The sequence below is a fragment of the Desmodus rotundus genome, chromosome 1 (genome assembly GCF_022682495.2).
Source record: "Desmodus rotundus isolate HL8 chromosome 1, HLdesRot8A.1, whole genome shotgun sequence".
Lineage (NCBI taxonomy): Eukaryota > Metazoa > Chordata > Mammalia > Chiroptera > Phyllostomidae > Desmodus > Desmodus rotundus.
In genome coordinates, this window is record NC_071387.1 from 96,785,952 (window position 1) to 96,797,886 (window position 11,935).

General features: G+C 53.2%; 1 protein-coding gene across 1 annotated transcript in view; it reads right to left on the reverse strand.

Annotated features, from left to right (window-relative positions):
* Positions 1-7,743, reverse strand: part of SBK1 (SH3 domain binding kinase 1) — a 49,570-nt gene extending 41,827 nt beyond the window's left edge. Inside the window, exon 1 of the mRNA XM_053927269.1 lies at positions 6,927-7,743. The gene's annotated coding sequence lies outside the window, so the exon portion shown is untranslated. The remainder of the gene's footprint in view (positions 1-6,926) is intronic.
* Between the last annotated feature and the right edge of the window lie 4,192 nt (positions 7,744-11,935).

Consider the following 11,935-nt stretch of genomic DNA (forward strand, 5'->3'; position numbering starts at 1 on the left):
GTTCAGTTGTTGATAGTTGTGAGTTGTCATTTTACTGTCAATAGTTTTGATCTTCTTCTTTTTCTTAGATAAATCCCTTTAACATTTCATATAATAAAGGCTTGGTGATGATGAACTCCTTTAACTTGATCTTATCTGGGAAGCACTTTATCTGCCCTTCCATTCTACATGGTGCTTTGCTGGATACAGTAATCTTGGGTGTAGGTCCTTGCCTTTCAGGACTTGGAATACTTCTTTCCAGCCCCTTCTTGCCTGTAAGGTCTCGTTTGAGAAATCAGATGACAGTCTTATGTGAACTCCTTTGTAGGTAACTGTGTCCTTTTCTCTTGCTGCTTTTAAGATTCTCTCCTTATCTTTCATCTTGGGTAATGCAATTATGATGTGCCTTGGTGTGTTCCTCTTTGGGTCCAGCTTCTTTGGAACTCTCTGAGCTTCTGGACTTCCTGGAAGTCTTATTTCCTCTGCCAGGTTGGGGAAGTTCTCCTTCATTATTTTTTTAGATAAGTTTTCCATTTCTTACTCTTCCTCTAGTTCTGGCACCCCTATGATTCAGATGTTGGAACATTTAAAGTTGTCCCAGAGGTTCCTAAGCCTCTCATATTTTTGAATTCTTGTTTCTTCATTTTGTTCTGGTTGAATGCTTACTTCTTCCGGTTTCCTTGCCTTCACTGCTGGTTCTGTGTATGTTTTCCTTTATTTCACCTTTCATAGCCTTCACTTTTTCTTCTATTTTGGGACCATACTCAGCCATTTCTGTGAGCATGCTGATTACCAGTGTTTTGAACTCTGCATCTGATAGGTTGGGTATCTCTTCATTGCTTAGTTGTATTTTTCTGGAGCTTTGATCTGTTATTTCATTTGGACCATATTTTTTTTGTCTCAGCAGGCCTGTTATGTAGTAAGGGGTGGAGCCTTAGGTATTCACTAGGGTGGATAGCACAACCCACGTGGCTGTGTGTGGTGCTGTATGCGGGGGAGGGGGTCCAAGAGAGAACAATGCCTCTTGCTCTGCTCTGGGTTCGGCTTTCAGTCACTTCCCCCACTATCCACAGGCAAACTGGGCCCTTCTGGTGCTGATTCTTGGGTGGGTGGGTTTGTGTACGTTCTAGGACCCTGTGGGTCTCTCCAATGAAGTCTCCTGTGAGGCTGGGAGTTTCTCCCACCGCTGCAACCCCTGCAGATTTTTACAAATAGAGGTTTGAGGCTTTATTTCCCCATCCTGAAGCCCTGGGTTGCGTGGTCTATCTTGCTCCCCAGTTGCTCCTTCCAGTTTGTCCGCACACAGATGTGGGACTGCCCACTCCTCCAGCTGCCGCCTTGCCTTGTGTCCTCTCTGTCCTGGCTGCCTGTCTCCACCCCTCCTATTGGTCTGGATGAATGTTTCTTCTTTAACTCCTTGGTTGTCGGACTTCCATACAGTTTGATTTTCTGGCAGTTATGGTTATTTTTTGTTTTTAAATTTGTTGTTTTCCTTCTTTTGATTGTACGAGGAGGCAACGTGAATCTACCTATACCACCATCCTGGCCACAAGTCTGGTAAACCTACTTTTGCACCCCCCTGCACATACCTATGATAACATTTAATTTATACATTAGGCACAGTAAGAGATTAATAACAATAACTAGGAATAAATAGAACAATGTAACAATATACTGTAATAAAAGTGATGTGAATGACATCTCTCTCTCTCTCTTTCTCTCCAGTAATTTTTACATTTTTTCAGTCCCAAAGTGTTCGAATCTGTGCCACCAGCCCTCACTGGCAGTAAAGGGTTCGGTTCCATTCGGTTCAGGGAGCCCTTGCTGAAGGGTATAGGCTCAGTGCTTTCTGGTGAACGAGCCATCAGCTGGAGCACGTTTTCTGTTCCTGTTTCCCACCCCCAGATCTAATGCCTTTTTCATCTTAACTAAGCACTTATCACGCACCGTGGCCATAAGTTTTGCAGTTTGGGGGGCGGCAGCTAGGCTAACATGAATTTCTCTTCCTTCACATTTCACAAACAGAAGATTTGTCGTTACTGTAGATCTTAGCAACCTCAGCACACAGATTCTTCCCCTTACTAGGTCAAGAACTTTCCCCTTTTCACTTACAGGAAGCACATCGCGGCTCGTCTTTGGCGTGCCCGAATGCCAGCAGCACTGCTCTTGCGCTTTGGGGCCACCGTTAGGTAAAACAAGGGTGATCGACGGGAGCGCTGCGATGGGGAACGCAGCCCGAGGCACTGGGTTTCGTCCTGCCGCTCACAATGGTGTGCAGTTTAAAACTTAGATGAGTTGTTTTTGCTCCTGGAATTTTTCTTTTAATACTTTCAGACCTCAGTTGACCTCAGGTAAATGAAACATCAGAAAGAGAAACTGTGGAAAAGGGGGGACTTTTGTACATACCTTAAAATATCCTCTCACTCCCTTTTAATGGGGATTCAGGACACAGAAAAATTAAATGTGCATGTTCCATCCACCATCTTTAACCGGAGGTCTCTGCTCGCCCTGCTTTCATCTGTGCACCCTGCAGGAAACATTCTTATCTGAGTCGGTTTCGACCTGTGTGGCTAAATGCATCCTTGTTTTCCTACTGTTCAGCATCTTTGAAGTCAATTGTCTGCTCCCTCCCTCCCTAGGACACTCTTCTCTGGTTTCCATGCCTGCCCTCACCCTTGGTTTTCCTCCTATTTGCTAGCTGCTCCTTCTCTACCACCTTCGTTGGCTTCTCCTTCACATGACGTCAAAACTGTGGAGCTCCTCGGGGCTCTTCTCTGCCCTCTCTCTTCAGTGTGATCTCATGGCTTCCAATGCCGGCTGTGTGGCGTTTCTGACAGTCTGCCGCCAGCCAAGAGACGTCCCCTTTGACATCTTCTCTCCAACATCTCACATGCTTTCCACGCTGAAAGCATCCGTAGCAGAATTCTTGAGTTTCTCATCATACCTCTTCCCTCCTCTGAGCCTCATCATCCATGCACTTATCCAGCCCAGCATCCCCAGATTTGTTCTCCATTACCCTCTTCCTTTAAAGTTTCCAGAGGCGTTCAACCCGTGGCCTGCGGGCTGCACGTGGCCCAGGCTGGCTATGAATGCGGCCCCACACAAAGTCGCAAATGTACTTAAAACCTTTTTTTGCTCATCAGTTTTTGTCAGTGTTTGTGTATTTAATGTGTGGCCCAAGACAGCTCTTCTTCTTTCAGTGTGGCCCAGAGACACCAAAAGGTTGGACACCCCTGCTTTAAACCATCAGCAAATTCTGTGTCCCAAATAGATTCGGAAAGCATTACTCCCTTCAGGGACGGCCTTGGTCCAGGCCGCCGCCACGCCCACTCTGTCGTGACCTCCACACGGGCTTCCTGTACCCCGTCTGGCCCAGCTGCCACGGGTTCTCCCCAGAGCCCGGGAGGGATTGTTTAACATGTCGATCAGATTATATTGCTTCCCCTACTTAAAAGCCTCAAAAGGCGTCCCACTCTCATCCAGAGAAAAGTCCATTCTCTTCACTACGGTCCACAAAGCCTATGGGATGTAGCCCCTTCCCGTCTCTCCCCACCACCCTGTGTCATTCTTCCTGTCATTCACTCTGCTGTGGCCACACTGCCCCATTATTTCCGCACACTCACCAACCTGTAGCCTGCCTCAGGGCCCTTGCGTCCTGTGTTCTTGCTGGATGCTGCTGCCTCCATGCCGCTCAGCTCCTGCTCATTGTCTGGGTAGGCGTGGGGCTGCCCCTACCTTCCCTGTTCACCTCATACACAGTACATGCCTCTCCCACCGTCCCTCTGGTTATGTTCTTAACAGTGGGTTTTGAACATGGACGATCACACTTATTTATTTGTTTGCTTCCTTGTGTTTTGTTTGGCTCCCCCCTTTGATAAAAGCCCGTGGGAAAGGGGCAGCAGTCTCACTGTCCAGGTTCAGGGGCTGGCCCACGGAGAGTGCTCAGTGAAATTTGTGGAGTGAGTGGGTCAATGCAGGAGTGCCTGAAGGGACGCACTGGACACCCTTATGTGCCGGGTTCTTCCGTGTGCGCCACATGTTTTATTTGCACAAGAACCCTATGAAATCGTACCAACAGGACTACGTTTCCCAGTGTTGCGTGCAATTAGCTGTTCTGTGAATGTGGGCAGACGTGAAGTGGGCCACTTCCAACTTTGCCTCATAAAAATTTCGCATGTGATCCCTGTTCTCTTTCTTATTTATCTTCTAGTGGCTTCAGAGGACGATGACAGACACAAGGTGGGAGGAGCTTGGGCCCCCAAAAGCCTAAGGGGAGCAGAGTCTCCCTCCCCCTGCATAAGCAGGATATAGACTCTGCCCAGTGAATCCATTGTGATTTCCAGGCTTATTTGTTACAAGAGGTAGCTCACCTTAGTACATCAGAGGACCTATGTTGGTGGCTGGTGAGCAATACTGTGGGTGATGCTCCCACTGACAGCTTTTCATCAAATGCAGGTGTGTTCTCTGGGGGCAGTCCCTCACCTCACCCCACGTTGGGCGCCCACGCCAGAGCGCAGCTCGCTGCACTGCGTGTGGTTGCTCCAGGGGGCTGTGGAGCCCTCACTCGGCTCCTGCTGGGGGTGCCTGTGTCGGTTCCTCTCTGTGGCTTCAGCATCCAGTCCCTGGGGAGTCTCAGGGAAAGTTTGCTGAGTCCACAAATGAGTGAATGGGTCACCTGTACCCCTCATTGCCCCTCTGACCGTAAAAGTGCCTGAGAAAGCCCAGCTCTTTCATTTTACAGAGGCCCCAAGAGAAGAAATGACTTCCGCGGGGTCACAGGGAAGCGGCGCGCTGCCGAGTTGGTGTGCCCCAGCGCTGCCAACACGACAGCTGGCTCCTGAAGGGAATCCTGGCACCTCCCGGGGCTGGAGACATGCTGAGAGGGTGGGCAGGCTCCTCTAACACCCCAAGGTGACCCACCAAACCTCACTGCCCACTGCCCCTCCTCCAGTAGGACAGAAGCACTCCAGAACCTTCCTTCCCCCACCCCAGCCAGCACTGCCTGGCTCCCGCAGCCTGGGTGTTCACATCACTCAGTATTTTTAGCTTCACCACCTGGCACCTGTGGTCACCGTCTCTGCCCAGCCTGGCGGTGTCCCCTCCCCAGGCCTTAAAGGGCCAGCATCCACTAGCTGGAAAGTAGATTGCAACATAGGCCACCATACGACCAGGGCAGGAGGCAGAGGGGCATCCCCTACAAGGGATCCCCAAAGTTGGAGGTGGGAGGTGGAGGGGACAAGGGAAGAGGGCAGGGTCTCATTCATGGCTGCCTGATCTTAAGGCCTGTGTCTCATTCGTGGGTTTCCCAGATGCTGATTTACTCAAGCTGTTTGCCTGGGCTGGCTGTGAACTTCACACACTCTTCCCCTCTAGGACCTGAGGCCGCAAAGTTGCCAGAGCAGTGTGCATTTTTTACCAATCTACTCAGATGATTTTGATGGCCTGTCTCCCCATGTCATGTTCATTCATTCATTCATTCAACAAGGGTTTTGAGCTCCTCCAATGAAAATAATGATTCTTTAGGAGTTCATCGCTATGGAGTTCAAGAAGCACTTCTACACCTGTGGGCTAGCTCACTGGGCCTGCTGACTTGGCCCGGACTACACGACAGACCAGCAGGCCTCCTGCAGGCAGAGCACTCCGCCTTTCCCCGACTCCCTGAGGACACTGCACCCCCACCTGTCAACGCGCCCATCACTCTGTCAAACGAATCTGTTTGCTTGCCTGTGTCCCAGTAGGCCGTAACCCTGTGAGGCCTGGGGCTCCAGCCCCCATGTAAGCCCTGGCACTCTGTGGGTGCTCAGGCACCGTTTGCTGAATGATAAACCACGGCAGGAGCATCTCCTCATTTCACAGATGAGGAGACAAAGGCCCACGGAGGGAAAAGCACAGACCCAGGGTCTAACAGAGATTCAGGGGGGAAGCTGGCCCAGGCAGCAGGAGCTACACCACTGCCCTCCTGGCAAAGGGCCTGGTGGGGGCACCTGAGTTGGCCCCAAGCCTGCTCTTCTCCCTACCCAGGGCAGTGCTGACTCAGGCGGTGACGGAGGTGTGGGAGGGCTGGGTCAGAGCAGCGGTGACCCTTGCCTGCCCTGCAGATTCTCTGTCCACCCTGGGAGCCTGTGGTACAGCTTGAGTAATGCACTTGGCTGCTGGAGCCTGCAGGTGGGGATGGGAAGAATTGGCAGTAGGGACAGTGGCCCCTAGGACACGTCCCTACCTGGGCACAGTGCACAACCCCTCTTCCACATAGGTACATAGGATTCACACATGCTTCCGCAAACATGTACGCAGACTCACAATCACACACACTCACCCCCCAATACCCTGTCACACAGCTGCACAAATCTTCACTCCCCACCCCTTCTCCCTTTGTCTCTCTCACACACATGCATATATACACACAGACTTTTCCACTCATTAATTCAACAAAGACTCAACACTATCAGGTGTCAGTTCAGCGTAGGGAGGAAAGGTGACTCTCAGCTCAGGGTGGAGCTGGGTCTTCCTGAAGGACTTCCTGGAGGAGGAGGCATTAAAACTGGGCCTGGATGGGGTTGGGGAAGGGAAGTCTGGGCAGAGGTTTCACTGGGGAGTGAATATAGAAGAACAGAATGAATGAGATAGGTGCGGTCAGTTAGATCCCATAGGCTTTGAATGTCCAGCTGAGTGTCCACTTCCTCCTGTGGGAGCTGGGAGCCATGGAGGGCTCTGAGCAGGAGGGACATGACCACAATAGAGAGGACAAAAAGGTTGCTGTGGGGCCGGGATGGAAGAAACAGGGAAGAGACAGGTGAGAGGCCTGAGAGTCCGGGGTAGGGAGGTGGTTGTGGGTGGTGAGCAGTGGACCAAGAGACTGAGAAGTAAGCCTGCCAGGCCCCGAGGGGTCCCAAGCTTGAGCCCTGTGGCCTTGTTCTGCCCACCCACTGCCCACCGTGGGCACTGACCTCTGCAATGGGACCTCTTCCAGCAGCTCCTCCTCCTCCTCCCTATGGAAGCAGACGAAGCAGAAGGCTGGCACATCCTTCGATCCACAGCCCAGGGGCCAGGCCGGAGGCAGCTCCAGGACTGGACAGGGGTGACTGGCGGTTGTCTCGGCGGCAGCATCCTCGGTCTGGGCAGGGGTCCCTGAGTCGGCGTGCTCCAGGGTCAGCAGCCTGTTGGCCTCAGGGCCCTGCTCCTGCCTACCTGCCACCTGTGCCTTTTCACTCAGATTACCCGTTGCCTCAGTGGGTGGAAGACCCTATGGCTCTGTTGGGTGGGGACTCCTGTCCTGACCCACTGGACTTCCAGCCACAGTGCTAAGCCTTGGGAAGCAGCTTCTGGATGCCCGGACTCAGAAATGGCTCACTGGCAGACGAGGGTCCAGCAGGGCCTCTCGCTGCCCCCTGGGGAGCACCAGACTCCTCAGCTGCCCGCTCTGCTGCCTCCTGTCAAAGCCGAGACTGGGAGGACAGGCTCTCTGGTGTCCTGTCCATCTGGTCATCTGTCTGTCCAGGCGTCGGCTCCTTCCTGTTCACCCAGCACAGCAGCAGAGGTGGTTTCCCTAAGAAAGTTTGTTCTTCCCTGCTGACGTGGTGGCATGGATGGCCTCCAGGAGGGAGGGTCAGGACCTGGAACTGAGAGGTGCGTGAGGACCCGGTGAGGCTGGCACAGTGCCCACACTGTCCCCAAGAAAAGTTCTGGCCCCTGGAGTCCTAGCTACAGCTCTGGCTCTGACTGGAGACTGGAGCTCGCTCCCTCTGCTCCCTGCTCCCTCTGACTCCAGTGGCTGCTCTGGCAGACCGGCTAGGCTGTGGGTATTAATAGCTCCACATTTGTGCTGAGAAGCCGTGAGGTTAACTCCTTCCCTGCCAGAGCAGGGGGTGGGGGTAAGCAGGGAGAGCAGGTGGACACAGGGAGCATTGTCTCAGTTCTGTCCCCGACTGAGCCTGGCCCGCCTCTGAAGGACCCTCAGATGCCACCTCCTGCATCTGTATCTTGGTCAGAGTGCCCTGGCCAGTTGAACCCTCCGTGGACACTCTGGTGTCCGGTGAGACCGGTGGCTCAGGGCAGCAGCTCTGGGACGGGCAGGGTTCTGAGCTGCAGAGAGCATCTCCGGGCCTCCTCCGCACATACATCTACCCACTGTGAGCTCGCTGGGTTTGCCCCTCCCTGCCCCATGTTCCTCGACAATCAGCATCACTGACTCTGGGTCCAGTTCCATTGCTGGCTTCCTGGAACCTACCCAGAGGTACTGCGCACAGCCCCTGTGGGGCCCAGAGATGCACCACACACAGCCACCTATTCTGCTGAGGAGTGTGGAAGGGGGTGGGTATGGGGGATTGGAGTAGGATTTGTTTCCTTGAAAAGGTTTATCAAGAACCTGCTATGTGCCAGGCACCCAGCAATGAAGAGGGCAGACACTATTCCGGCCTGAGTGGACTTGGCATTGTCATGCAGGAGGCCAATGGGGCGCAGCCGCCTGCCTGGTGCCCTGGTGTGAATTAGGAGCAGGTGCTCCCTCCCAGCAGGTGCACCCCCACTCCTGCAGTGCGGATTTCAGGCTGGGTGTCAGTCCCACTCACCTTCGCTGCGATTTACAACATGCACAGCTATTCACAGTGGCCCGGAGGCATCAACAAACAGAGGGGAAAATAAATTCAGAGTGTGAAAAGTGCTGTGAAAAAAAATAAAACCAGACGCAAGAGAGGCCGATGAGGGGGAGGTGGACCTCTAGGTGTTCGGGGAAGAACTCTAGAGGGGGTAACATCGGAGCCGTGGCCTGCAGGAGGACGGGCGCCGGGTCTGGAGGGAGAATGGTCTAGGAAGAGGAATCGGCAGGAGCAAGGGCCCAGAAGCGAGACTTAGCTGGCATGTTTGGGGAAGAGAGGAGAAGCGGAGGAGAAAGTCTTCAAGCTGGGTAAGTAGAGTTTTCCAGGGGGCTCAAGGGCAGCAAGAACAGAGTATATGCACAGGCTGAGGGCATGAACAGACGGCGGTACTCTGCAGGGCAGGGAGAGGATGGAGGTGGCAGGGCCAGAGGTGTCGAAGGTATTCGTTCCAGCGTTGGCCCTCCCAGGGCTCTGAGGAGGAAGGGTGGGTGGGGAGGAGGATGGAAGTGGGAACGTGGGTCAGCCGCTGAGGGGCTGGGGAGGTGGGTGGAGGGTCAGCTCAGCTGTTGAGGCTGAGCACATTGCGCAGACGGTGAGTGGGGACCGATATCCACCCTACCCCTGCTCTGCTGAGCCTCGTGTTGCACCTTTAGAGCTGTGACAGCTTGGGGGGGGTCCACCCAGCGGGGTTCCTTATCTGAATTAGTCTGTGCAAAGGGGGTGACTTTTTCTGATTAGCACAAAGGCGCCCCATAGGCTGGGCTGGGGGAATGACACAGGGCCCCAGGTTCCAGTGTGGTCTCTGCTGCAGACCTACTGTGTGCTTTGGGTCGGTCACTGTCCCTCTCTAGGGCCGTAGATTTAGAGACTTAGCCACAGACCAGCTGACCCAAACCTTCTGAGTCCAGAAGGGGCGGGCTCCCCTGAGGTCACACAGGGACACAGCAGAGCCTGACTCTCACCTCAGTGCTCTGTGTTCCCTGCTCCAGGGCAGCCAGGATCGCGCGCCTCAGAGCCTTGGGGTCTCTCTGAGGAAAAGGACAGGAGACAATAAGAAGAGTGGAGATTAGGGGAGGAGAGGAGGGGAGGCCAGGCCGTGGCCCCCTGGGATGGGAGTCAGAGGGGTCAGTGTGCCCCAGGCCTCCAGTCACCCCTTCCCCTCCCCTAGGCCCAGGGGTTGTCATTTGCGAATGTTAATTATTCACAATGCTGGTGCTTTGCCTGGTTTTAATGCACTCTGATGGTGTTCTCTCGCTAATGGGGAAAATCAATAAGTTTTAATTCTTAGTGGCTGTGAAGCTCTGTCTGTCTCCTGTTCGGGTGACTGTGCCTGGCTGTTGGGCTGGGTGCGGGGGCTGGAGGCTCAAACCTGGGGAGGGAAGATAAGAGTCACCAGGCAGCTCCACACTCTGCCTCAAGCATCTCGGAGGGTCTAAGTCCTTAAATCTCAGCCATTCACCTGCTGCTCCCTTCCCCAAGAGACATAGCAGCCTCTGCTGGCCCCTGCACCCGACCTACGGGCCAGCTGTGGGCCAGCAAAAGCAGTCCCACCGGATTTGGGGGGCTGGAGTCACCTGCAGCTCTTGGCTCTGGTATTTCAACCTGGCTACCCTTCCAGGCTCAGATCTGTCTTGGGCACCGGGAGAATGAGGCCCAGGCCTCACGTTCCTGGAGAGACTTGGATATATTTCTCCATGCAGTTATACATGCAGTTATAGGTTCAGGCAATTTCTCTGACAGGACTGAGAACTGAGACCATTCCTGGGGCATTAAGAGTGCGTCCCATCACAGAACCACGCCCCTCCGACCCCCCGCCCAGTATACATCCTTTATGATCATGTAATTATCTTGTGAACAGAACAACTGTGTCATGCTGTGTGTGTGCGGGTGTGTTGTAAAAGTGTTAATTAGACAGGCGTAAACATTTAAGATACACCATGGTCCCCATAATGCTGTTTTTGAGATTTCTTAATGCTTCCAGAACATAATGAGCCCCCAAGAAGGAAGAGGCCTGAGATGTCTTGACCTTGAGAGACCCGGCCTGCTTCCCAGAGAACCCAGGCCTTTCCTGACGGGCCCAGGGCCCACGCCTGGCTGGCTGGAAATGCTTGGACCACCCACCGGGGCTTCTGCTGGGCTCCTAGCCCTCTAGAACCCAGGAACCAGGACATGGAGAACAGTGGCTGCCAGGCCTCACCCATCCTGTCTATCCAGGCCCCAGCCCTGGCCTCTTGACTTTCCCCACCCAGGCCCAGCGGACACAGCCGTCCCAGGCCAGACAAGGAGCTTCCGAAGCCTGGCTTCACCGTGGGGCAGACTGGGCTCGAGTCCCCTTCCGACTTTTGATTTCCATTCTCCCCCACTCCCTTAATTTTCACTTTGGACTTAGCTGCACAGAAGTTGGAGTTAATGCTTCTTTTCAGTTCACGGCACATTGTTGCTACTGGCCCACACAGGGAACCTCCCTCGGTTTTATTAGTTTCTCTGTTCCCTTTTGCCCCCACGGATGGCAGGCAGGCAAAGCTGCTGAGGTTCACTCCAAATACCCACTGGCGGGCTTGCCGGGAGAACTGCATGAGTAGAGCGTGTAAGATGCCTGGAACGCGGTAACTGGTCAGTGAAGGTCCAGCTCCATCTTCTGGTCCAGTTCCCTCCCCCAGGGTTCTTTGATGCTTGGACAAAACACCTTCCCCTTTGGTATACCTGAGCAGGGCTGGTGTTTGTCAAAGTCCCTCACTAAAGACCAGAATGATCAGTGGGATCGAATCTAACTTGCTCATAGTCTGAGGGGGAAGCAGATAAGACACAACAAGTTCCCATTTCAAATTCAAATTCAGCACATGTAGGCCAGGCCACATGCTGAGCGGTGTCTGTGAGGCCCACGCAGACCCGGAGGGGAACGGGTCTCCCTGTGGGGGAGTCTCTGCCCAGCGGGGTGGGTGGGAGATGGCCCCTCTTGCTCTATTAATTAGGGTGCAGTCAAGCTGCTGTGACAAAAGGGCCCCACATTATAGTGGCTCAAACAAGTCTTCTGACAAATTAATTAGGACAATATGTCAAAGTTTTATTTCAAGATTGCCATGAAGAAAGAGGCTCTGACCATGTTGGTTCAAAGGGAACTTTCCCTTTTATAGGATAGAGAATGCTTAGATATTTTTCGGCCAACACAAGAAAAAAGAAGGTCTGATTCCAAATCATCAGCACCCTGAATAAGTGACAGCTGAGTGGATGGGAAGCTTGCTTCCTACAAGAGGTTTTACTTGAATTACAATTTATGAGAATGTTGCTGCAGCATTTTGTCAAGAGTGCAAGTGCCTTACCAGAAGGAGCTTGTGAATTACAACACATGGAAAAGGTTATGT